General features: G+C 41.2%; 1 long non-coding RNA gene across 1 annotated transcript; it reads left to right on the forward strand.

The window, feature by feature from the left end:
- The first annotated feature begins 12,977 nt into the window (after nucleotides 1-12,977).
- Nucleotides 12,978-19,147, forward strand: LOC110340651. The gene is made up of 3 exons (XR_002382458.2): nucleotides 12,978-15,489; nucleotides 16,948-17,080; nucleotides 17,788-19,147. It is a non-coding gene; the product is annotated as an uncharacterized LOC110340651 (long non-coding RNA).
- Nucleotides 19,148-26,948: the final 7,801 nt, after the last annotated feature.

A 26,948-nucleotide genomic window follows, 5' to 3' on the forward strand; every position in this document is an offset into this window, starting at 1 on the left:
CCCTATGAAAAATAATTTAACATGAAAGATGTTGTGTGTCCTAGGTGCATAGAAGAAATACCATAATAATAAGGAGCCTCCGCCGGGCGGTGGTGGCGCACGCCTTTAATCCCAGCACTCGAGAGGCAGAGGCAGGTGCATCTCTGTGAGTTCGAGACCAAGCTTGGTCTACCGAGCGAGTTCCAGGACAGCCTCCAAAACAATACAGAGAAACCCTGTCTCGAAAAAAAAAAAGGAGCCCCTTGGTGTCAGGTGTGTCCTTAAGAGTGATGGTGAAGCAAGCCTGCCTTCTCTGCCCCCTCAGGCCACGCTCCATCTCCCTTTTCCAGTGTGTCCACTCAACTAATGTGGGAGGGAACTGAGTGGAATCATCAGCCTGAAAGGGAAACTTTTATGGAAATTTCTCCAGTTCTTCTAACTACTACCACTCAACTAAGCAGGGTGCTCCAAGAAAGAGAACTCTCAGAGACCCCAAGCTTTCAGGAGGAAGAAATGGGTCCTTTCTCTTCTGGTATAGGTTTGATAGACTATATCTTCATTCCCTGTTGATCAGGGAGAGAAAGGAGGAAGCCAGAAGAGACAACCTAATGGGAAATAAAATGGAAAGAGAACAACCTGAGCTTCCTCCAGCAGAGTGATGGTGAGTGAGGGGGAGGGAGTGGAGAGGCCTGTGTAAAGGAAGAACTCATTCTGGGGTACTGGGTCTCCACAAGAGGCTCCAGAAGCAAAGATTCAGCATGAACTCCAAGGTTGGAACAGTGGAGCTGAGTCATAACCTAATCCAGGCAGGATGACAAAGGGCACAGACCCGTTAGCAATGAAGGTGTGGGTTACTTCTCCAGGAAAAGAGCCAAGATCTGCTAAGGTGCTTGCTAAGGGCAGAGAAACTGAAGAGTGGAAAGAAGAGGATGGTAATTATAAATACAAGCTAAGGCCACGTGACCAGTTGCAGAATTGAGGATTATAACTGACTTGAGTGCTTCTGTCATAGTTTAAGAAGTATTTATACAGATATTTGTGCTTTCTTTCAATTTCTTTATCATGCAATGTACCGTCAAGTAAGAGAATATCAGTGGTTATCATATTTAAGTTTGAGATACTAAAAGAATGTCTCTCAGGAGACATTTCCCCCTACTCTAAAATTTATAATGCATTTGTGGTTGTATGAGGGACAATTATATCAGCCATAATTATAACTTAGTTAAATATATAATGCTTTTGTTATTGTACATGGGATAGTTATACCGTGTTAGGCATAATTATGATCTGGTTATTGTTTTCATTTAGAAATTAAGCATGACATAAGAAGATAGATTGTGTGTCAAGTTGACAAGGGGTGGACAGAAGGTAGCTATTTTTGATTGTCAACTTGACTACATCTGGAATTAACTAAACCCAAGTGGCTGGGTACACTTGTGAGAGGTTTTTTTAATTAAATAATTTGAAGTGGGAAGACCCACTTTTATCCAGATCTTTTGATGTTGGAAGATCCACCTTTAATCTTGACCTTCTGATAGCTGCATATATAAAGGATATGGAAGAAGGAAGCTTGTTCTCTTTGCCAGCTTGCTTCACTGGAAAATCCATTCCTTTGCTGGCATTGGAGCCTACTTATTCAGAATTCCAACACATAGCAAAGACCAGCTGAGGCATCCAGCCTCATGGACTCAAAAATTACTGCATTCTTGAACCTTCTGTTGGTAGGTTGTGTGTGTGTGTGTGTGTGTGTGTGTGTGTGTGATCTATCTATCTGTCTGTCTGTCTGTCTGAACCTATCTATCTATCCATCTATCCATTCATGTCTATCTAGCATCCATCCATCCATCCATCCATCCATCCATCCATCTATCTAATCTATCTAAAAGCCCATGGTATGGTATGAACTATTTTACAAACTTAAGGAGACAAATGCATTTGATTATCCTGATTCACAAATTGTGAGAGGGACAGATCTCATAACTCTGTATATAAAACTTTTGACAATTTGTGGAAAAATAAGGAAAATCAACTCACTCAAGAAAGGGATCTCACAATAGACTAAAGTAATGATTGTGCCAATGTCTAGTTTGGAGAACTAATGAGTTTTTATTGGAATTACTAACATGTGTATGGATTAGGGTTACTTACAAGGAGCAGGGATAATTCAAAAGCAGTTGCATCACTAGGAAGCCTACCCAACATGGGTTATGACTCCCAAAACCCTGCACTCCAGAGCTACTCTGCAGCTTGTGGCCACTCTATGGTCCAGACATACATCTCTTTACCCAGGAGCTGTACTCCTGTTGACACTGTTGGGGAGGGGCCTTCAAGAATTGTCTTATTCTCTCAGGCATATCCTTTGTTTCTCTCCTGTTTATGGCTAGGGAGTCTCCCTTTCCCTCCTAGAGGAAATATTCATTTGTAGGGAATGTTTCAATTGTAGGGAACATGCCATATAACACAGGGACAAAGCTCCCAAAGCACACCATAGCCAAAGCCCAGGAACTAGACATCATTTCTGTGACCCTCAACATTCTGAGGGAGAATTCCTGAGTACTCTGATGTTTTTGGAAACCTGACATAGAAGTCAGGTACAATTTCCCCTGGTCTTATTTTACATTGTTGTATTATTTTGGCCCAATCAGTAGCTTGTGGGAATAATTTTGGTATAAGATCAGAAAGATGATTTCTTAACCTACTGCTAGCATTTTAGTATCTGCATCTATTTTACAAAAGTCCTCAAGGTGGGGTTTCCACTCTTCCAAGCAAAAACCATTCTTTTGACTTTCTCCCTGAAAACAATAATTAGATTAATTGATATAGGCTAGAAACACCTTGGTTCGTGTGCTAATAGAGTTACATGAGATTCTTTACCACATCCTAGAACTTCTTTCTAAGGGTCAGAGAATGATGGGGGTTGTCCTTCTGTATATATGTTTCTCTTATTGGTTAATGAATAAAACACTGTTCGGCCAATGAGGCAAGAAGATAGGTGGGTCTAGGATACAGGGAGAATTCTGGGAAATGTAGGCAGAGTGGGCCTGCCACATAGAGAGTCACAATGCTGTTGAAGGAGTAACAACACGCCAGGGCATTACCAGGTAAGCTACAGTCTTGTGGCAACACATTGACTGATAGAAATGGGTTAATAATGAAGACAGAGCTAGTCAATAAGAAGCTCTACTCATGGGCCAACAGCTTTATAATTAATATAGCATCTGTGTGTTTATTTGGGGCCCAAGGGCAGCGGGACCAGGTGGGACAAGGAAAACTTTCAGTAATAAGAGAAGCCCATAGGCAAAGATTTCACTTACTTTTGCCCAGGGAGTATAGACAGTATCCAAGACCCCTCTCCTCCTCAGTTTTAGTTTTAAAGGAGCTGTACTATTTTCCTTTTACTATAGAATTTGATTCCTCTTGAGCATGGCATAAATCTCTGGGAGTTTCTAGGGAGAGAGTAGGATAGAAGGGTAGTAAATGAGGAGGAAGCTGAAGTTCTGTTGGAGGAGGCGAGGGGACAGAGGGACAGATGGCAGCAGAGGGTTGAGATGTGTTGGGTTCTTCAGTATTTATCTTTACTTTTGACACATTCTCTGAGATTTTCTTTCTGGTCTCCTGTTCCTCCAATACCTTTAATTCTTTAATTCTGATGCTGTTTTTGTTGTGGGATATCCACCAGAGACAACTGCTCTGACATAAGTTTAAGTCAATAGAAAGTCTTTATTAGCCAGCTACTATACTGGGTGTTTGGAATCCCAGAGTGGCCCAGAACCTTTCTCAGGGTGAAATTTTAAGCACAAAAACCAGATTCTGGGTTGATGTATTTCACTTAACAAGAACAGTTAGCCAGAGGTGGAACTACAGAAGCCAAATGCAAGGTTAGTACATTTAGAGACTTTCCCAGAACTATGGGCTTTGATGGATTAGGTCTTTGTTTGTTTGCTTGTTTTGACAAGTGGTGCTGTCTACATGCTAAGTTTTATGGCCTGAATGATACTTCCATCATGGAATCAGTTGTGTTAAGGGCTGAGACCCTACTAAGATTTAGGGCCCTGTTACATTTTTCAAATGTTTTCTGTTCATTTTCTGTAAACTATCAATTTTAGTGTTTCTTCTCTCCAACCGTCCTAACGCTTCAACCCTTTAATACAGCTCCTCATGCTGTACTGACCCCCAACCATAAAATCATTTTCATTGCTACTTCATAACTGTTATTTTGCTACTCTTATGAGTCTTGTGGTCTTAGGTGACCTCTGGGAAAGGGTCCTTAGACACCAAGGAGTCATGGCCCACAGATTGAGCACCTCTGTCTCAGAAGCTTCTAAAGTCCAATTAAAGTAGGCTATTCATTCATTGTCTTTTGTTAATATCTAGGACTTATAGTTCTGTATGCAGAAACACCAATTTAGAAGTAGCAAATGTTCTCCATGGAGGGAAACTTAAAGCCAGGTTTTTAACTAATTACATCTTCCTATTATTTTCCAAATACCTGAAAGTTGAAAGTCTGTAATTATACATAAAGCTGGCTGCAGTACCCATAAGTTTATCTCTAAACATTCCCTCATTCTGGGAAACCTTGTTATATATTTGACAGGCAATGCTGGCTAGAGGATATGTATTTTAGGTCAGTCTTACCTGCTGCTTTTGGGATTGACTTTTTCATATTTTACCCCAGACCATCTTCTCAATTTGGGTTTCAGGTTATCCTGCACATTTATGCAAGAGGTTACTCAAGATGCTGGGTGACCAGTTCCTTGTGTGTCTTTCTCAGCAAGCCAATAACATTTCTTTTCTGATCCAGGCATGGGGTTTGTTGAGTTTCCATTGTACATCCTGGGGTGTTCCCAGGGAAAGTCTGCCTTAGTTAGGATTTCTATTGTTTCAGTAAAACACCATGACCAAAAAACAAGTTGGGGAGGGAAGGGTTTAATTGGCTCACACTTTCACTGTTCATCATTATGGAAGGAAGTGAGGACAGGAGCTCAAATAGGAACCTGGAGGCAGGAGCTGAAGGAGAGCAGAGGCCATGAAAGAGTGCTGCTTACTGACTTGCATCTCATGGCTTTCCTTATTTATTTATTTATTTGTTTATTTATGTATTTATTTATTTAGTTTTTCGAGACCGGATTTCTCTATGGTTTTGGAGGTTGTCCTGGAACTAGCTCTTGTTAACTAGGCTGGTCTCAAACTTACAGAGTTTTGCCTCCCAAGTGCTGGGACTAAAGGCATGAGCCACAACCTCCCAGCTCTCATGGCTTTCATAAAGAACCCAGGACTACCAGCAGGGACGGCTCCACCCACAATGGTCTGGGCCCTCCCCCATTGATCATGAATTGAGGAAATATCCTACAGGCTTGCCTACAACTGATTTTATGGAGACATTTTCTCAATTGAAATCCCCTCCTCGAAGATGGCTTAACTTACGTCAAGTTGATATAAAGCTATCCAGCACAGGATTTTTATGACCTTCATGGGCAGTAGAGTGAGGAGCCATAGGAGGCAAGAAGACAGTTCAGCACAACATCACCCAAGAGCCAGTGTTGGTTCAAACTTTGGGAGTCTGACCCAGAGTTGTCTATTTTAGGTGTACTTAAACACAGCACAATCTAGTGAAAACTATTCTGTGATGACCAACTCAGTCCTACATACACAACAAAGCTTACCTAATCTCTTTGAGGAACAAACTCAGCTAGATATAGATCAGATGTGACTACATCGAAACTCTTTGTAAAGTGCATGTCACACCTTCCATAAAGATAGGTTCTATAGATTGACCGAGAATAAAAAGTTTATGAGACTGGGTATAGAGGAGGGCCCAGTGCCAGAAAGTTTTTGGCCACATAGATTGTGCAAAGGTCACCAGGCTAGAAAGCATGTCCACTCCAACCTTCTTGGTGGAAAACAGGTTTTGCATTCCTTCCCTTGTAGGAACAACCCTGTGTGCTTAGCATTCTGGGTTCCCCTAGTGCATGTCTGTAGCCAAAGACCTCCACGCCCTACACCCCCTGACACTGCCATACTTTTGAGTGGAGAGAACAAGTGCCTCTTTTCTTCAGAGTCTTTATCTCCAGGTGTTCACAAAATTCCTAAGCTAAAGGCTTAACAAGTTCACAGGAAAAGCATCAGAAAAACTAAAAATTATGAGTTTGAGGAAGAGTGTCAGATGATGGTCAAATGACAATAAATGAAAACATTCCAAAGACAAAAGAAAGCATAACAAACAAAGCATAACCCAAAATGCCTTCAAAGTTCTAAAAGTAAACAAAAATCCAAATGCCTTTAGAGATCAAAAAACAAACAAGCAAAAACAAAACAACCACAAAAGCCCTAAAAAACAAATGCCTAACCAAAATGCTTCAAAGCAAACAAGCTACATACGTTCAACTAAATACTTTGAAAACAGAACAAAATAGAATCTATCAAATTAGAATCCTTGATTAACCAGCTCAGAATAATCAAATGGGCCATCAAGGAAATAAAGAGAGGTTCAGTGCCATGGGAAGAACTTACCAACCACCTGCCCGGGGAAATCACACCAGATAGCTTGGACTCAAAGCAGGTATCTGACTTCCATTCAAGTGATTGCTCTGGAGAAAACTGCATCAGTACCCAGGCCCCACACTGTGGCACTGCAATTGTCAATCACTGATGAAGAATATGCCCTACTACTGGGCAGTGGAGGCACATACCTTTAATCCCAGCACTCATGAGGCAGAGACCAGACAGTCTCTGTGAGTTCAGGGCCAGCCTGGACTGAGAAAGTTCCAGAACAGGCTCCAAAGCTACAGAGAAACCCTGTCTCAAAAAACAAACAAAACAAAACAAAACAAAAAAACAGAAAAGAAAAGGAAAATGCCTACAGCTAGATCTTATACAAGATCTATAGAGCATGGGACTTGTACTGGCTAGTTTTATGTCTACGTGACACACCTATAGCCATCTGAGAGAAGGAAACCTCAACTGAGAAAATGCCTCCTTAAGACTGGGCATAGGCGCCTGAAGGGCGTTTTCTTAAGTGCTTCTCAGTCAGAGCTTCATCTTCTGAGAACCCTCTTTATTTCTGTGCCCCATTTTAAAACTGGGTTATTTGTGGGTTTTTTTGATGCCCAGTTTTGTATTGGATGTGCTGGTAAAACGACCCTTTGTCCAAATGATGGTGTCCTTTTCAGTTTCGTGAGGTTCATTATTGCTGTTCTTTGTACCTGTGCTATAAGTGTTCAGAAAGTCTTCTCTTGTGCCATGAGCTCAAGGCTACTCCCCATTTCCTCCCCTGTCAGATTCAGTGTATCTGGCCTTATGTTGAGGTCTTTGATCCATCTGGAGCTGAATTTGGATGAGTGGTAAGTATAATCTATTTGCATTCTTTTACGTGCATCTGCCCAGTTTGACCACCATTTGCTGAAGATACTGCCTTTTTCCACTGTGTATTTTTGGCTTTTTTTTTTTTTAGCAAAAATCAGGTATCCATGGTGTGTAAACTTATTTCTGGGTCTTCAATTTGAATCCATTGACCAACAGGTCTGTTTTTGTGGCATCACCGTGCAATTTTTATTCCTATATCTCTGTAGTACAATTTGACATTGGAAATGGTGACACCTCCAGCAGTTATTTTGTTATTCCAGGTTGTTTTAACTATCCTGGGTTTTTTGTGCATATGTTTCTAGGTGGTTATGAAAATTGCTCTTACAAGTTTTGTGAAGAATTATGTTGGAATTTTGATAGTGTTGCACTGAATCTTTACATTGCTTTTGGTAGGATTGGCATTTTCAGTATATTAATGCTACTGATCCATGAGCATGGGAAGTCTTTTCATCTTCTGATATCATATATATTTAATTTATTTATTTAATTTTTTTAGTTTGTTGAGACAGTGTTTCCCTGTAGCTCTGGCTGTCCTGAAACTTACTCTGTAGGCCAGGCTGGCCACAAACTCACAGATATTCTCCTGCCTCTGCCTCCCTGGTGGTGCCAGGCTCTTCAGTATCTTAGAGTGTTTATCATTCAAGTCTTTCACTTGCTTGTTTAGAGTTACCCCAAAATACTTTATATTTTTGAGGCTATTGTGAAATGTGTTGTTTCCTTGATTTCTTTCTCAGTCCATTTGTCATTTTTGCATAGTAGAGCTTCTGTTTGTGTGTTGATTTTGTATCCTGCTACTTTGCTGAAAGTGGTTATCAGCTGTAGGAATTACCTGGAGGGATTTTTAGGGTCACTGTACCTTATCATATCACCTGTAAATAAAGATACTTTGACTTCTTCCTTTTCCTATTTATATCACGTTTACCTCCTTCACTTGTCTTATTGTTCAAATTAAGACTTCAAGTACTATATTGAATAGGTATGGAGAGAGTGGATAACCTTGTCTTGTTCCTGGTGTTAGTGGAAATGCTTTGAGTTTGTCTCCATTTAAGTTGGCATTGGTTGTCAGCTTGCTGTAAAGTACCTTTATTGTGTTGAGGTATGTCCCTTGTATCCCTAATCTCTCCAGGACTTTATCATGAAGGGGTGTTGGATTTTGTCAAAGGTCTTTTCTGCATCAAATGAGATGATCATGTTATGAGAGACTTTATCATTTATTATAGAAGTAGCAATTAATATTCTAGATATCAACCCACCAGAATTAACTTCTGATGAGAAAACTTGCCTTGCAAAGTCTGCAAGAAATACAGACTCCAGAATATCTGTTGCTATGAATTTGGCTGCATAATCTTGATATACAGAACATGTACTGGGTACTTTGTATTCTCAAATAGGCCCAGAAGAAGGGGTTTTTCACTGGGGTGTCCGTGGTAGAGACACCCCATTGCTTACCCTGAGGCTGGAAGCAGCAGCCTCTGGATCTCATACTACATAGCCTTTGGTTTTCCCTTTGATATAGAATTGAGAAGTACCTTTTGATCAGTTAACAGAACGTTTTACAAGTCACATACCCTGAGACTCAAGTTTTCCTGGACTTGCTTTTGTCAGTCCCTTGTCTGTCTTCCTGGTTCTGAGAGATATGCATGCCTGGTATCCTTGCTATTGTCAGAGACTTGCTAAGTGTATCTGTGGGTATGTAAACTGGAAATATTGTAGGATCTAGGGGAATTTTTAAGAAGAACACCTACAGAAAACTTTAAGAGAGCTTTTAAGGAAAGAACTTTTGAGGAGAAAACTTTTAGAGAGAAACTTTTAAAGAGAACTTTAGGGAAAAACTCTTTTTGAAGAACAAGGAGCCTTGAGAAGAATATATGTATGAACTGATTCATTAGCCATTTTTAGTCAGCCCAACCCACCTGTTGTAAGCCTCCTGCCTGAACCTTCATTAATCATGTGAATTTGCCATTCAGTCTGGTTATATGGTGAATTATATTTATTGATTTACATATATTGAACCATGCTTTTGTGGAATAATGTCTACTTGATCGTGGTGGGTGATCTTTTTGATGTGTTCTTGGATTCAGTCTAGAAATATTTTATTGAGAATTTTTGCATCTATGTTCATAAGAGAAATTAGTTTGCAATCTCTTACTTTACTGTGTATTTATGTGGTTTAGGAATCAGGGTAAATACCTTGTAAAACGAATTGGGAAATATTCTTTCTGTTACTATTTTGTGGGATCATTTGAGGAATATTGGGGATAAGCCTTTTTTAAAGCCTGGTAGAATTCTGGCCTTGGTCTTTTTTTTTTTTACTGGAAGATTTAATTACTGCTTCTATTTTACTAAGGACTATAGGTCTGTTTAAATTACTTATTTGATCTTGATTTAACTTTGGTAGCTGGTCTATATTAAGAAATTATCCACTTCCTTTAGATTTTCCAACTGGTGGAGTACAGGTTTTTAAAGTATTTCCTTATGATTTTCTGGATTTTTCCATGTCTGTTTTTATGTCTCCCCTTTGTTTTGTTCATTTGGATCTTCTCTCTCCATCTTTTAAATTGGCTAAGATTTGTCAATATTATTGATTTTTTCAAAGAACCAACTCTTTGTTTCATTTATTCTTTGTATTTTTTGTTTGTTTCTATGCTATTGATTTTAACCCAGTGTTAGATTACTTCTTGCCATCTATTTTTTTCTTAGGCATTATTACTTCATTTTTTTGTTCTAGAGATTTCAGGTGTGCTGTTAAGTTACTAATATGAGATCTCTTCATTTTTTAATGTAGGCATTTAGTGTTATATGAACTTGAATCTTAGAACTGCTTTCATTATGTACCATAAGTTTGGGTACATTGATTTTCATTTTCATTAAATTTTAGAAAGTTTTTTATTTCTTTTCTAATTTCTGTCCTGATCCATTTTTCATTCAGTAGTAGGTTGTTCAGTTTCCATGAGCTTATAGGCTTTCTGTTGTTTTTGTTATTGTTGAACTCCAGCTTTAATCTGAGGTGGTCTGATAGGATGCAGAGTGTTATTTCAATTTTCTTATGTCATTTGAGAATTGCTTTGTGGTCAAGTATGTGGTCAGTTTTGGAGAATATTCCATGAGATGCTGAGGACATATATTCTTTTGTATTTGGGTAAAATGTTCTGTAAATATTTGTTAGATCTATTTGGTTTATGACATCAGTTAGCTCCAGCATTTCTCTGTTAATTTTTGGTCTGGATAACCTGTCTATTGCTGAGAGTGGGGTATTGAAGTCTCCTATTATCAGTGTGTGTGATCAATATGTGATTTAAGCCCTGGTAATATTTCTTATATGAACTTGAGTGTTTGGTGCATAGATGTTAAGAATTGTAACATCATCTTGTTAGATTTTTCTCTTTGATTATTATGTAGTGTTCATCCCTATTTCGTCTGATGAGGTGCTTTTTTTTTTGAAGTTTCTTTTGCCAGATATTAAAATGACTATACAAGTTGGTTTCTTAGGTCTGTTAGCTTTGAATATATTTTTCTATCCTTTTACCCTGATGTATGTCTGTGTTTCTTTGGTGTAGACAAAGGTTTTCAAATCCATTCGGTTAGTCTATATCTTTTTATTAGGGAATAAAGGCTACAATTCACAGCCTCAGACAGGCTAGATAACAAAGAGGGCCCATAGAAGAATGCATGGGTTTCCCTGGGAAGGGGAAATAAGGAAGATCTCCTGGGTAGACTGGAGGCAGGGGTGGGAGTTATGGGGGCATAGTAACTTGAGGGAGCAGGTTGCATAGGCTTGGAGCAGGAGGCAGGTTGGAGGCAGGACACAGGGGGAGAGTAATGAAACAGATGTCTTGGTGGGGGGCATTTGGGGTTAGGGAGAAACTTGATGCCAGGGAAACTCCCCAGGAACCCACAAGGATGACCCCAGCTAAGACTCCTAGCAATCGTAGAAAGATGACCTGAACTGGCATCTACTGTAATCAGATGGTGACTTACCCTAATTGTCATCAGAGAGCCTTCATGCAGTAACTGATGGAAACAGATGCAGAGATCCACAGCCATGCACTGGGCCAAGCTCTAGGAATCCTCCTGAAGAAAGGGAGGAGGCTTATATGAGCCAGGGGGGTCAAGGTCATGACTAAGGAACCTACAGAGACAGCTGACCTGAGCTCATGGGAGCACATGGACTATGTACCAACAGTTAGAGGAACCTGCATGGGACCTACCTAGGCCTGCTGCATGTGTGTGACAGTTGTGTAGCTTAGTCTGTTTGCAGGTCTCAAAGCAGTGAGATCAGAACCTGTTCCCCATGCTGGATTACCTTGTCCAGACTTGATGCAGAGGAAGGAGCTCAGTCCTACCTCAATTTGGTTTTTGGAGATGAGGAAGGAGGGGTGGATGGAGAGGAGAATGGAAGGAGTGGAAGGACAGGAAACTGTGGTTGCCATGTAAAATAAATGAAAAAATCTTAATTAAATAAAATACTTTTTAAAAATAAAAATTGGACTGTAGTCAAGCCTATAATTAGTGATTGATGTAGAGGGGCCCAGCCCATTATGGGTAGGGACACCCCTGGGTTTGTGATCCTGTATTCCTCAGGAAAATGGGAATCAGTCTAACACAAGACCCAGTAATTCAACTCTTAGGCATATACCCAAAAGATGCACATTCATACAACAAGGATGTCTGTTCCACCATGTTTATAACAGCATTATTTGTAATAGCCAGAACCTGGAAGCAACCTAGATACCCCTCAAGTGAATAGTGGACAGAGAATATGTAGTACATTTATACAATGGAGTACTATTCAGCGGGAAAAAATAATGGAATCTTGAAATTTGAAGGCAAATGAATGGCACTAGAAGAAATCATCCTGTGTGAGGTAACTCAGTCACAAAAAGACAAACATAGTATGTATTCACTCATATATGGATTTTAGACTTGGATCAGGGGAGTGGCAGCCTACAATCCCAACTGCCAGAGAGTCTGGGAAACAGAACCTTCATCCAGTGACTGATGGAAGCAGAGGCAGACACCCACAGCTAAACACTGAACTGAACTCCTGGAACCCAGTGACAGAGAGGGATGACTGATGAGCAAAGGGGTCAAGACTAGGCTGGTTTAACCCACAGAAACAGCTGACCTGAACAAGGGGGAGTCCTTGGATCTCAGACTGATGGCTGAGAAGCCAGAATGTGGGTGTCAGTGAGGAGGCCTAGGCAATCTATGGGGCCTTGGGTAGTAGATCAGTATTTATCCCTGGCATACAAATGGACTTTGGATGTCCATCACACAATGAGGGATGCTCTCTCAGCCTGAACTCTTGGAGGAGGGCCTAGGCCCTGCCCTGAACGAAATGACAGACTCTGGAGATCCCCCATGGAGGGACTCACCCTCCCTGGGGAATGGAGTTGGGATTGGGTGGGGGACTGGGGATCCTGGTGGGAGGGGGCAGGGAGAGGAGGGGAGAGAGAGGGAGCTGGGATTGACATGTGAAGCAAGCTTGTTTTTAATTTAAATTTTAAAAATCTTTAAAAAAAGTTAATAAACACCATCCCTCCATGGCCCCTGCCCTTAGGTTCCTGCTCTGCTTGAGTTCCTGTCCTGACTTCCTTCAAGGATGAACAGTGCTGTGGAAGGATAATAAACCCTTTCCTCCCCAGGTCATGGTGTTTCATCGAGGCAATAGTAACCCTAACTAAGACAGCACTTTAGGATGGTATGTTTAATAATTAGAGTTTATTAGAATTCCTAAGGTGATAATGACCTATTCTTGGTAACAAAAACTAACTTAAAAAAACTTTTTAAAAGCCAGGTGCGCTGTCACATACCTGTAATCCCAGCACTGTTTGAGATCAGCCTGGTCTACAGAGTGAGAGCCAGGGCAGCACAGAGAAAAACAAACAAACAGACAAAAGTGTGTCTAATCCAGATAATCACTTCAGTTGTTTGATAATTCTGTTAAACTTTAGCCACTTGGGGAACCTGAGCCATATCTAAGCCAGTTTTATTTAAAACTCCTTGGGTTGCTTTGCTTAGACTTTATCTAAATGCTATACAGAGTTTAAAGCATAAGACCAATAAAGCTGTCCTTCTGGGTGTTCAGCAAATCTTGAAATCCTACACAAAAAGGGATAAAAGGCTCAAAGAGGACACCCAATATTTTGGCCCTTGAGATCCATGGTGAACCAGAACTCAGGGGACAACGAGACCTCTCTGATAAGTTGCCCGTCCTTTTGATCAGAGAAACCATTGGGCCTACAGAGATTAAATTCTAGCCAAGTGCATCCTACAATAAAGGAAGTCACTTGAGTCCTGGGGTTATATATGGTACAATATAGAAGTTATAATTATATGGGGTCCACACCAGTCTACCTCACGTGTATGTGACGGATGTGCAACTTACCATTGAAAAGGAGGTTATGAAAACTAAAATATATTCAGATGGCAATGGACTACATCTTCAGATAGACAATGATGCCCCCCCCCCAGCTGCTACTGCTGATAATGTGGGTAAAATCATCTGTCCCCTGATACGTGCAAAAGGGAAACATTGCTAGTGCTGGGGCAACCACAGAGCAGATGGAGAAACAGAACTAGAAACTTCCCTAAAATTGGGGGAGGGGAGAACTGGCATTTGTGACAAGCCACATTAATTTACAGCCTGTTAAGTAAATGGGACCCCAATTGCAACAGGAATGGCTGTTTAAGACTGAAAATGGGGGCTATTGAACATTTAAATATGAAAAGATAGCCATCCTGAGGCCATTGTCCCTGCTTTTGTTAAATAGCTCCGTGAGAGAACTCATGTGAGCCAGGCAGCTCTAGAAACCATATTAGACCGACACTTTTATGTTTCCTGGCTTGCCAGAATATTCGATGAACCTGTGAACAATGAGACCCTGTTCCCAAAATAACTCTTGACAGTGACTTCCCAAAATACAGGATTTTAGAAAAGTCCAATTTAAAAAAAAATTGTTGTTGTCTTTACAGAACTTCCCCAAATCAGGAGTTACAAATACTTGCTTGTCTTTGTACTTTCTTGGGTTGGATAAAAGTCTTTTCTATGCAGTAGCCTAACTTCTAAAAGAAAGTGCCCCTGGGCCTGATATTCCTATTATTGTAGGGTCAGACAATAGGCCAGGATTTAAGGCAAACTCTACAATACCTTGTTATATAAAGAACATAATGCTAATAGAGTTCACTTTGGTTTTACTTTTGCAAAGTATGCTGATAAAAATTAGATATGGAGATTTACTACTTCAATAATATGGATCAAATGTAAAATACATGACACTTGCATGATATTCCCCAGGCTAAAATAGTACTCCTTCTTTGGATGGGACACAGACCCCACTGGAATAATTGCAAGTTAGGTGCTGCATGTTACAGAATAAGAACACTTGGGAAAACAGCTCTCACCAGAGCCTGTTGCTCCTGTTCCCAAGTGTGCAGGCAGGGCCACCAAACCCCCTCCTTACTGACAGAGGTGAGCTACTCCTCAAGTTTCACACAACAGGAGATGGATTCTTTTGCCTAATGGGGCATTTTGGAACCTGGACCACACTATGAACATCTCAAACAAGGGAGGGGCAGATGGCAAGTACTCTGCACTCATCCCACAAGTTGAAATATGATGGCGCTATGGACAAGGGACTTTTTACCCAAGCCTACCACCAGTGGCTGGGACCTGAACACTGGCTCATCAGCCATACCATTTACCCTGGTCTTCCATTCTCCTCCTCTAATCCCAGCGTTAAGAGGACAACACCCAAGTCCTTTGATATCTACATTGTTCTCCAAAGTTGTACCAGGCTTTACAGCTGCAGCATTTTAAACACATTTTCTGACAGCACAATTACAAAACTAACCCAGCCACATAAGAAGGTAAGTAAAGTCAAGCTTTAACTCTCAGAATACAGTAGAGTCCCTGGCATTGCACATAAAACCCTGCTGGAAATGAGTGCTTGTTTTTAAATCTTTCCCTATTATAATAAATCTGCTGGAGATGATTTCCTGGCCTCAGCACAATAGAATGAAGCCAGCTTTTTACAACTGGGAATGTTCCTGACCTGTCAACACTATGTAAACTGACCATCCGGAGAGGCCATGCTCTGATGCCAGAAGAGTCACTGAGTGTGAGGATTTGACTACCTACAGAAACAAGTAAATTATTTTTTATGTCTTTATATATTGCACTCCTTGACATTATCTGCATTTGTTTTAACCCCTGCTGTAGGCCCGATTGCCACAACCCCAGCAAGCAGAAAACATGACTAAAAGCTTCTGTTGGTTCCTAGATGAGTGATAGTTGGGAAAAATTTTATTTTGTCTCTGTTTTGTTTCTAATACTTTTTTAAAATATGTAGATTATATATAAATACAAGTATTTATATATATAAAATATATAAAGACTTTTAAAATATATATATGTTTAAAAGCTTTTGTTAGCATTCTTGTCTTTTTCACTGTTAATGATTGAGCTCCCTAAGCCAGTCACCATGTCTTTTGAAATATGTAAAACAGAATCTGACAAACTATGTGCTAACCTTGCCTTAGAACAAGGATATATCTAAACACACATGCACACACACACATACACATGTATACACACACGCACACACAGACACATATACACACACGCACACACACACATACACACACACACACATACACACACACACACATACACACACACACACACACACACACACACACACTAAGGAATCCTGTCCTCTAATACTTGGAGACTCTTGCAGATAAGTGGCAGCCCCTGTCCAGGTATGTTGATACTGTTATATTCTCAAGGTATCTGGATTAGATGGTGCTATTTTGACCTTGTGATAGCTAGTCCTATGTCAACTTGATATAAGTTAGAGTCATCTGCAGCTGTGAAAATGCCTCCATAAGATAGGGCTGTAGGCAAGCCTGAAAGACATTTCTTAACTAAAGGTTGATGTAGGAGGGCCCAGCCCATTGTGGGTGGAGCTACCCCTGGGGTGGCGGTCCTGGGTCCTATAAGAAAGCAGGCTGAGCAAACTACAGGGAGCAGGCCAGTAAGCAGCACTCCTCTATGACCTCTGCATCAGTTCCTGACTTTCCTCAGTGACACAGTGTAACCTGAGAACTGAGAATTGAAATAAACCCTCTTGGTCATGGTGTTCATTCTCAGTAACAGAAGCCCTGGTTAAGATAGACTCTAAAAGGGATTTGAGCATCAAAATGGAGAAGTTTCTAAGAAGCTGATGGAAAAACGTGCAACAAGCTGGATGGTGCCCTTGTGGTCTATCGCTCTGTCTGGCCCGTAGCCAAGTTACTCACCTCTCCCCTCGGTGCTATAAATGATTTGTGGTTAATTCTTCTGCTTGAGGAAAATGTCTGCTTATGGAGGAATTTAGCAAACTCCGCTAAACAAGCTTAATATAGCCAATCAAAATATGTCACTCTGGGTTGCTATGTGGGGGTGAGGAAGCAGGCAAGGGACAGAAGCGGCATAAAACGCTCTATCTAACTAAACCGAAGCTCGGTTTGGGGACTGATGTTGCCTAGGCCCTGTTATATTCACGCAATAAAGCTGCTTCCTAACTTTTAATCTTGTGTCCCTTCCCTTGTCATTTCCTGCAGCACCATTGTCCCAGGAGAAGTCCCAGGACATCTTGAAAGCTGAAAGACTCTACAGACTGCACCATTCAAAACAGAATGGAGGCCTGGGGAGTCAGCCCAAACCTCGGGAGAGGAGCACAAGAAAAAGGAGGGGGTGAGAACCAGTCCTAATCCAGACAGGGTCATCAGCATAGCTGGTCACTGTGAATCTCTACACATAGCTTTACAATAACCTCTATGACCAAAATCATCTGGGAGGTGTCTATCCTTTATCCCCAAATGGGGTTGATTCAGCTCTCGCCTCAAATAGGGTAACTAGTATTCTAGAACTAGAAGTGGCGAATGAAAGGAACATAGAATCCATCCCTGTCTGCTCTCCCATCTCCTACTCTAATATTAGTTCTCCAGCATTTTCTTGGCCATCAGGTTCTATTGGTTTTACCTTCTCAGTATAGACACTAACTCCTTCTTACCATGTTCTGAGCTGCCCAGACATCAGCTGGGATGACTCAATAGCACCTCCTGTTTGGTGTACTCTGCTGCTAATAGGCATATTTGTGTGAAGTTACCTTAGAACACTGAAAACTTTTCATACCAAATTATCTCTTTCACTCATCATTAAGAATTGGACCCAAATAGTCTAAGAGTGCTAGGCATTAGGGTTATTAAACGTTCCCTCAAATGGTCTTGGCACTTACTAGAATTGACCCTCTACTTTGTCAGCACTGGTGCAACCCTGATTCTTTGCCTCCCTATAGCCCTCCTATCAATGAGTCTAACTTTCATATAAAACCAGCTAAGAACTGTCTTGGGGTTGTGCCACAAATAATCCTTAATGAGTGGGAGAGGTATGTCTTCCAGAATCCAACAAGGCTCGGTCACTGTGAAGACTCCTCATGGATAACACTTACCTTATGCAACACAGATCCATTATTGCTTGTCGGAAGATATGCTGCAGCACCCAGTAGGCAGCCACAGCCTTGCTTCAGACCAGGAATTTTTGAACAAAAAAGAGCCATAGTCTTCCAATCACTTTCAGAGAACAGCAAAAAGCTACATTCAAAGAACCCTGATGATAATGAATATGCTAATATGATTTTTACCAGGTCTCTACACACTTTCAAAGAAATACTTTGACCTTCCACATAGATTCAAAGCTTCCATTGAAGTCCGAAGGGGGTTTGGGCTTAAATAACATGAAAGTTTTTACATAAATGGATACAACTAAGGAGTTATGAATTAAAAGTGAATTTCACATTGTCCCCAAAAGCTCTGACCTTGAATGAGACACATAGGTCCTAATTGGTTGCCAGTGGACCTTCTGGCCAGACAGCTGTTACCTTTAGGAAGAATGAGCCAGGAAGCATTAACTGGAGTCCTTTCTGCATGACAAGTGAGCTCTGGAAACGTGGATTCAAATTCCAGCTCTGCAACTCATTAGCCGCAGGCTGAGCTGATTGCACTCAACTTGCTCAAGTGTAAAAGGCTTAGTGATTCCTTGCTGGTAGTCTGTATTCCAGAGGGGCTAGGCATCTACCCAATCACAGCACATCCAAGGCATGGAGATCCCACTACCATACCACCCCCAGCCTCCCATATTCTCCCTTCTTCCAACACATAGAGAGGAGGTACCCCGGATTCAGCTGTCAACAAGCCAGATGAATGGGAGCTGCCATATCAATGAGAGGAACTGGAGCTAAACCAGGAGCAACCAACAATCTCTGAGAGGTGCAAGTTGCGGAGGAGAATGAAAAGAGCAAAGTCTTAACCACATGCAGACCTGCATTCCAATCCCATCTCATGGTTTCCTGGCTGTAACTCTTAGAAGAGGCTTTTGATGGCATTATTCTCATTGAAAGACCCCAAGCGGGGGACTTTCACGGGAGGGAGACCCAAACCCAAGGATCAACGAAACCACGAGCTTGGATGCAACAGCAAGAGGCTTTATTGATAATACACGGGTACCCGGGGCATCTCAGTCTCGGGAACTGAGAGCCCCGAGCTGGGGACTCAGGGGTCCTTTTATAGCAAAAAGCGGAGTACAGAAGCAAGAAGCCTAGTTACAGGACCTTGATTGGACAATGAGGCCGGGGCTCACAGAATGAGGGCTATTGAGGTTTCTCTCAGAACTCAAGTCTCGGCCTTGGCCCTATCTGAGGAACAATAGGTCTCTGTGCCTGCCCAATCTTGCTGGGCTGGCTATGCGGACGCTATGCAGATAGCAGACACCTGTGTCCTGCCTGGACAGAGATAGTAGTGACTATTCAGCTGTAAAGACCTTGAGCTGAGCTTCTTTCTGATCAAAAAAATGACTATTCGGCCGAGCTGTGGGGGAAAGGAATTTTCCATAGGCCTCAGCCACCTGTGCTGGGCCGGGGTCTTTCATCATATGTTCAAAAAGACCCACATTGGTCATTCTTCCACTCACTGAACAAATATTTAGGAAACTGTAGCCCGTGTCTGAATGCACTGCTCTGAATGCTACAAAGCCCACAATGAACAGAACAGACAAAATTCTTGCCCTTGGAAGCTTAAATTGTAGGGAAGAGAAATAGACACTCAACAGTACAATCTTCCCTTGGTAACCATGGAGGACTGGCTCTAGGATTCTTAATATAGAAATCCTTCAGTGAGTAAGTCCCTTATGTAAAATGGCCTGTGTGTGTATAACCTACTCTCCAATGTACTTTAAGTCATCTGTAGATTAATTATACTGATTAATCATAATACCTAATAGCAATAAGTAGTTGCTACACTGTTTAGGGACTAATGACAAGAAAAATATAAGGCTTCTGGGAGGCCTGCTCCTTTCTGAATGGAGTGGAGGAGGACTTGACTGGGGGAGTGGGGGTCGGGGTGGATGGTGGGTGGGAGGTTAGAGGAAGTGGGGAAATGGGAAGAGTGGAAGAGAAACTGATGTCAGTATGTAATACAAATGGAAAATGTTATTTAAATGAAAACAAAACAAAAAAGAAAAATATAAGGCTTAATTTTGTTCTATTGTTGCTCCTATTGTTGTTGTCTTGAGACAGGGTTTCTCTGTGTAACAGTCTGGCTGTTCTGGAACTCACTTGTAGACCAAGCTGATCTCAAACTCACAGAGATCGACCTGCTTCTGCCTCTGGAGTGCTAAGATTAAAGGTATGTGACATCATCGCCTGCTGCTTTGTGGAACTGGGCCTGACTTCAGAAAGGATCAGAAACTCAAGACCACACACCTGAAACAGCTGTTACTTGTTTGGCTCTGTGCAAGTGCCCAACAGAGAATGGCTTTTATTTGTGGCATTTTTCATTGTTTTTTTTTTTTGTGTGTGTGTTCTTGTGGGCTCTGTGAATTGATCACTTTCCTTTTCTTCTTTCTTCTTTTCTGAGTGACAACAAGCAAGGATAATCCCCAGGTTCCCAGCCAGTAGGACTCTCTGCTTCCAGTCCCAGACAAAGCCAACAGGCATGTCTAATGTATGTGGTGGTACAGTCATGGAAAGGGTGTGTAATGTGTGAGTGTTGTTGAAGGATGATCATAGCATCTTGCATTTCGATCCCCCTCTACAGCCTCACAAATTAGATGCCTTGGAAAAGCTGTACCTTCATCTTGGATGGAAGATACCATCTGCTTAGCAGATGTATCCTTTTTAAGAGCTGGTGTCTAATTAAATTACCTGGATCTGGTATGGGCAGGCAGAGCTGAATGGAAAGGCACAGTCCAAATCATACTCTTCCAAATTGAACCACCCTCCTCTTGCCCAGGATCCTTCCACATACCCATTGAGTCAGCCAACCTGGCCCCTAACAAGCCATACTTCTCAAAGTACATGTCCTTCCAAAACCCAGATCAAATAGCAACAGCTCCTCCATGTGGCCTTTTCCAACCTCTAGGAAACACAAGAATTACCTCCCTTAAGATCTTGCTTTACAATACACTTTACACATTACTTGACTGAAGCATCCATTTCATTCCAGTTTCGTAAAGCCTACTGTTTCATGAGATCCTTGTGACTGGAAATCATTGGTTAACTTAGTCTTTAAAAAGTAATATTTTTATTAATTCTTTAAGAATCTCAATGTATTTTGATCATATTTATCCCTCTTTCCCAGATCCTCCCTAACTCCCTACCCACCTGACTTTATATTCACCCTCAACCCCCATTAAGTCCAGTTTGTGCTGACCAGCTGCACCTGGACACAATATGGTTGATACACCAGGTGTCATAGACCAGGTGTCACATTATTAAAGAAAACTGACTTTCCCTCTCCCAAAAGCAATCACATGCAAGTAGCTCCTCAGCTAGGGCTGTGACTTTGTGCCCACCTACCCTCTTAATGCTAGCTTATGGTCTGGTTTGGACTTCTAGAGATCATATGCATGCTGTCTGCCTTAGTTAGGGTTTCTATTTCTGTGAAGAGACACCATGAACGTGGCAACTCTTACAAAGGAAAACATTTAATTGTGGTGGTGGCTTTCAGTTCAGAAGCTCAGTCCGTTATCATATGGTGGGGAGCATAGCAGTGTTCAGGCAGACATGGTACTGGCTATATCTTGATCAAAAGGCAACAGGAAGTAGATTGTAACACAGAGAGTATCTTGAGCATAGGAGACCTCAATGCCCACCCCCACTGTGACACATTTCCTCCAACAAGGCCACATGTTACTCCAACAAAGTCATACCTCCTAATAGTGCCACTCCCTTTGGGGGTTATTTTCTTTCAAACAATCACATTCCACTCCCTGACCCCAAAATGCAAACATGCATTCAATCTAACTTCAAAAGTCACCATGGTCTATAACAGTCTCAAACCTGCTTCAAAATCTCTTCTGAGACTCATGGCAATCTCTGTAAAATTAAAATAAAAAAGCAGATCACCTACTTACAACAAATAATGGCACAGCATATACATTACCGTTCTAAAACATAGGGAAGGGAACGCAGTGAGGAAATACTGGACCAAAGCAGGATGGAAAACCAGCAAGGCAAACTCCAAACTCTGTCTCCATATCTGATGTTAAAACGCTCTTCAGATCTCCAACTCTGTTCAGCTTTGTTGACTGCAACTCACTTCTTTCTCTTGGGCTGTTAGCAGCTCTCCTTGGCAGGTATCCCACGACTCTGGCATCTCTAACAGCTTGGGGGCTCCAAGGCAATTCAGGCTTTAACTTCACAACTTCATGAAATGACCTCACTAGGCTTCCATTAAGGGACACCCCTGACACATACCTAGCCTCAGCAGCTTTCCTCAGGTGCCAAGGCAAATTCCATACTTTTGTCTAAAGCCAGAGCCAAATGGTCGAAGCTGCCAAGTTCTCCTGCTTTCTAGGGCTGGAACATGGACCCCTTGTTCGACTGCATCTTCACCAGCTTTCTGTTCTTCACTGCCTAGGTTTGGCTGTCATGAAACTGGATCTTTAGACGAGGCTGGCCTCAAACTCAAAGATCCACCATACCTGGCATGCCCTACCACAGCCAGCACTAAGCTTTTCTTTAGTTACTTTTCAGAAGTTGGAAATTTAGCTGAGTGGATCTTGCCCTAAGTTCACTCCCTTTATTCTATTTCTTAATCTGTTTATCCCCTTGAACACAGGATTTAGCTCTATTCAACTTCCTGGTACCCATTTTCTCAATCTGTACAATTTGTATTTTTATTTGCTCAGCTTACTCCTTTTCATTCTAAATCTTCACTAGAGTTACCACTAATAACCACACAACAGGGTCTATACTAGGTTGTTTTGAGATTTCCTCTGCCAATGCCATTAATCCAAAACTTTTCACTTTAACCTCAGGCAGGCCTTTCACAGAAATACCCCAGTCTCTGGTACCAACTTCTGGGTGGTGCAGGCAGACATGGTGCTGGCTACATCTTGATAGAAGGCAACATGAAGTGTACTGTGACGCTGGGAGTAGCTTGAGCAAAGGATATCTCAAAGCCCACCCCCACAGTGACACACTTCCTCCAACAATGCCATACTTATTCCAACAAAGCCACACCTCCTAATAGTGTCACTCCCTTTGGGGGGAGCATTTTCTTTCAAAACACTACACTATCACAATCATTTTCTAAGTGTTTGATCAAGCCTACTAGGGTTTTGACTGATGAGACTTTGCCCACCCCTAAAAGCATCAGCCTCAGGTGCCAGAACTAGGCACAGCACTGCCACCAGAGGGCCCCATCCCTCTCTATTATTTTCAGGTACTTTGTGACTAGGCATATGAAACTGCTGCAACTAAACTTTCAGAGCAACATTAGACCATGTGTTTACTGCAGGATGTCTCTGAGACCTCCACAGTCAGAAGAGTGAAGATCTGTGGGAGGCAAGAAGTCAGTTCCATTCAACACAACTTCAGGAGTCTGACCCCAAGTGGTTTATTTTAGGCACATTTAAGCACAGCACAATTTGGTGAAATTTTTCCTGTTAATAATTAACTCAATTCTGTGTGCACAATAAAACACATGTAAGACTCTTTGGGGGAACAAAGTAAGCAAAAATAGAGATTGAACATGCTGATGTGGGAAGTCCTGTGATATGTCAATAAAGCACTGTTGGGCCAATAGGAATCTAGATAGGTGAGACTAGGAGTCCAGGAGAACTCTGGGAAGGAGAAACACAGAGAGTCAAGATGTAACGCCATGGGGTAGGAAGCCTGGAACTATTCTCCGGTAAGAGAAATACTTAGATTAACAATTATGGGGTAATTACTTAAGTCAGAGCTAGCCAGTAAGAAACAAGCAAGGCCAACAGCTTCATAATTAATAAAGCCTCCTGTGTGTTTATTTGGGACTGATGCGGCTCTAAAACCAGGCTGGCGGGAAGGCTTCTCTCAAGAAAAAGGCTTCCCTTTACAAACATGCCATCTTCCATAAGACAGGTCCTATAGAGTGACTAAGACAAATAAGTCTATGAAAAGGGTCTGGGGAAGAGTCCAGTGTGGTCTCCTGCCACACCAGGCTAGAGTGTACACCCCTCCCCAGCCTTGTGGGTAGATAACAGATATAGCATTGCTTCCCTTTAAGGAACAACCCTGTATGCCAGCATTATAGGTTCCTCTAATGTTTAAATGTGAGCACAAGGACGTCCATGCCTCCTACACGTTTAAAGAGAAAATGGTGGATATAGTAGAGGCTAAGGTCATATACATTACTTGCATGGCTATTCTAACTAGTACAGGAGAGCATAACAGAATTATAAGACTAACTAGCAGAGGACAAGGGAAAGAGGAGAGTCATCTTAACCATGATGGCCATTCAAAGGTCATTTGAGAAATTTTGTTTATCTCTTTATGCAGATCATTAATTTCATCATCGATAGTATGAGAAAAATCAGCCATAGTATAGCAACACATGCCAGGAAATTGCTGACAAACAAGATTATGCTTGAGCAACAAGTAATATGTGTAGCAGTAGTTTTGATCTTAGTATTTTTCTGTTCCTCCAGTAAACTCCCAAATAACAACATGGAGAGTTCATATTAATTATGAAAGCTCAGCCTATAGCTTAGGCTTGTTCCTAACTAGCTCTTATAACTTAAATTAACCTATTTATATTAGTCTACATCCTATCACATGGTGTTACCTCTCTTCCATCTTGCACCTCCTGTTTCCTTTCGGTGTCTCCTGGCATCTCCTGCACACCTAGATTCCCCCTCCTCTTCCTCTCTTTCCCTGGAAATCCCGCCTATACCTCCTGCCTAGCTATTGGCCATTCGGCTTTTTATTACACCAATCACAGCAATACTTCTTCACAACAAACTCTAGTTTGTAAAACTGTGGTCCTCAACTCACCCATTTCTCGGTTAATTTCTGCTAATATGTTTGCTGTAATGTTTGTAGTTTTCCTAGTCATATAGAGGCTGGGCAGTGGTGGCATACATCTTTAATCCCAGCACTCAGGAGACAGAAGCAGGTGAATCTCTGTGACTTTGAGGTCAGCCTGGTCTACAAAGCTACACAGAGAAACCCTGTGTCAAAGAAAAACAACTAATCATACAGAGCATTTTTGAAACCTCTCTTTGCATTCCAATAATCATGACTGGTACAGGCAATAAAAACAATCTTCAGCGTGGCAAAACAAAATCATACTGTCTTCTATTAGGGCATGTGTTTTCTCCCCACTGACATTGGATTCTATATTGACAAGCTGAGAATTCACATGTAAAATAGTTAGTAAATATAACAGCATCATTTTGGGGTCTTAGTATTGTGTCCTTATTGTCTTCACAAGGTCTTGACAATGAGTTAAAGTCTTAATGTCTCCCCAAGTCAGTGCTATCCTGGTCAGGTATCTGGAGCTGGAGCCATCTGGGACGTCATTTATCATACTCACTCTTACATTAGAGGAACTAGTCATTTTCATTGATTAGTTTCTAGATATTTTCATTTAACAAAGACTTTAGGCTGTGTCACTTTTAGGGAAAATGTTTTGGGCAACAAAAGAAGCATTACCCTTCAAAGTGAAAAACTTTCAAGTAAACATGGCTACATGTAGCATAGAATGTAAGGATTTAGGTGGGTGTATTGCCCTCTACTTTTAAAAATTTGCCATTAAAGTATTAGATGGTGTAATTCCACGATAGCTTGACCCTGTGAGTTGTAAGGGATTTCAGTAACATGATTAATATTCCATATATTGCAAAATTCCTTAAAGCACTTGCTAGTACAAGCAGGCCCATTATCAGTGTTTAGTTGTAATGGGAGTCCTAGAAAGGAAACAGTGTATAATAAATGATTGATGGCATCCAAGATGTTTTCACCCTTGTGAGCAGAAGCAACAATCATATTTGAAAGTGTATCAGCTGTTACTTGAACATATTTTAAATTTCAAAATTCTGAGATATCTGTTTGCCAAATGGCATTGAATTTTAATTCTTGAGGACTAATTCCACCAGCAGAGGGCAGTGGGGTGAAAGAAGAAAAAGCGACAGGCATAAATGATATGCTGTGCCTGTTCGTGAGGTAAAGAGAATTGTACTTATGATGACTTTTCATTTTGATGAAGAAGTTTTTGAGATTTTGAGTGGCCTGTACAGAAGGCAGTAGGGGCGAGGAGGCAGTCAGTGCACCGTCTTGAGCATTAGTGGATGCTAACTGTCCTGGCGAATTAGAATGAGCAGGAATATGAATTATGGAAAAGGTTGAGTTTGTTGTCATATAGACATCTGAAGGGAGAGAAATAATTATGAAATAAGATAAGTATTGGGCTTGGGTTTAAGTCTTGCTGTTTCTAAAAGAGAAATGGTTTGAGCACAATACACAGAGTCAGTTACAATATCCAGTGGCTGAGAAACATCTAATAACAGCTGACTGATTTCAGTGAGTTCAGACATCTGGGGAGGGTACAGTATTTTTTGTGGAGGATATAGAATTTGTATATAAAACATAAATTCCCTGTCCTTTTGAAGAGCCATCGGTAAAAGCATTAAATGAGATCTCTGTAAGAATTATTAGTTGTAATTTTAGGTAATATTCATGGGGTATCTTCAAAAATATCTTAAAAGGGGACCTTTGGGATAATGACTAGCTGTAGATCCCGGGTAACATGATAATATTACCTGTCAATCAGTATCAGTGTGAAACAAATAATCAACATGCATTTTATTTAGTGGCATAGTGATTTCTGCAGGTTCTTTACCAGTAAGTAGTTCATGTAGTGTCCTTCGCACCATTATCAAATCTATAATTTTTTTGTAAATAAGGAGTTACAGATAATTATGACATCCATAAATTTCTATAATCCCATTACCTTGTTGGTATATAATCCCAGGAGGTGATGAGGAGGAAGGAAAGACAAGTCATTGATAAGGAAGTAAGGGAATAATTCTATGAGCTACCACTTTAGCAGCAACATTATTTAATAAGCTAATAATTTCCCTCCACTTCAGGTGTTATATTTCTTATAAAGTTTACCTGACAGTCTCTGGAAAATAACGTAAACAACACAGCCATCTTTAGTAGTGACAGACAGATAAGGACATACCAACCCAACGAATGACCAATAGCTTGGGAAATTCAATCAGCACCAGCTTAAGTCACATA

The sequence above is a fragment of the Mesocricetus auratus genome, unplaced genomic scaffold (genome assembly GCF_017639785.1).
Source record: "Mesocricetus auratus isolate SY011 unplaced genomic scaffold, BCM_Maur_2.0 Super-Scaffold_100004, whole genome shotgun sequence".
Lineage (NCBI taxonomy): Eukaryota > Metazoa > Chordata > Mammalia > Rodentia > Cricetidae > Mesocricetus > Mesocricetus auratus.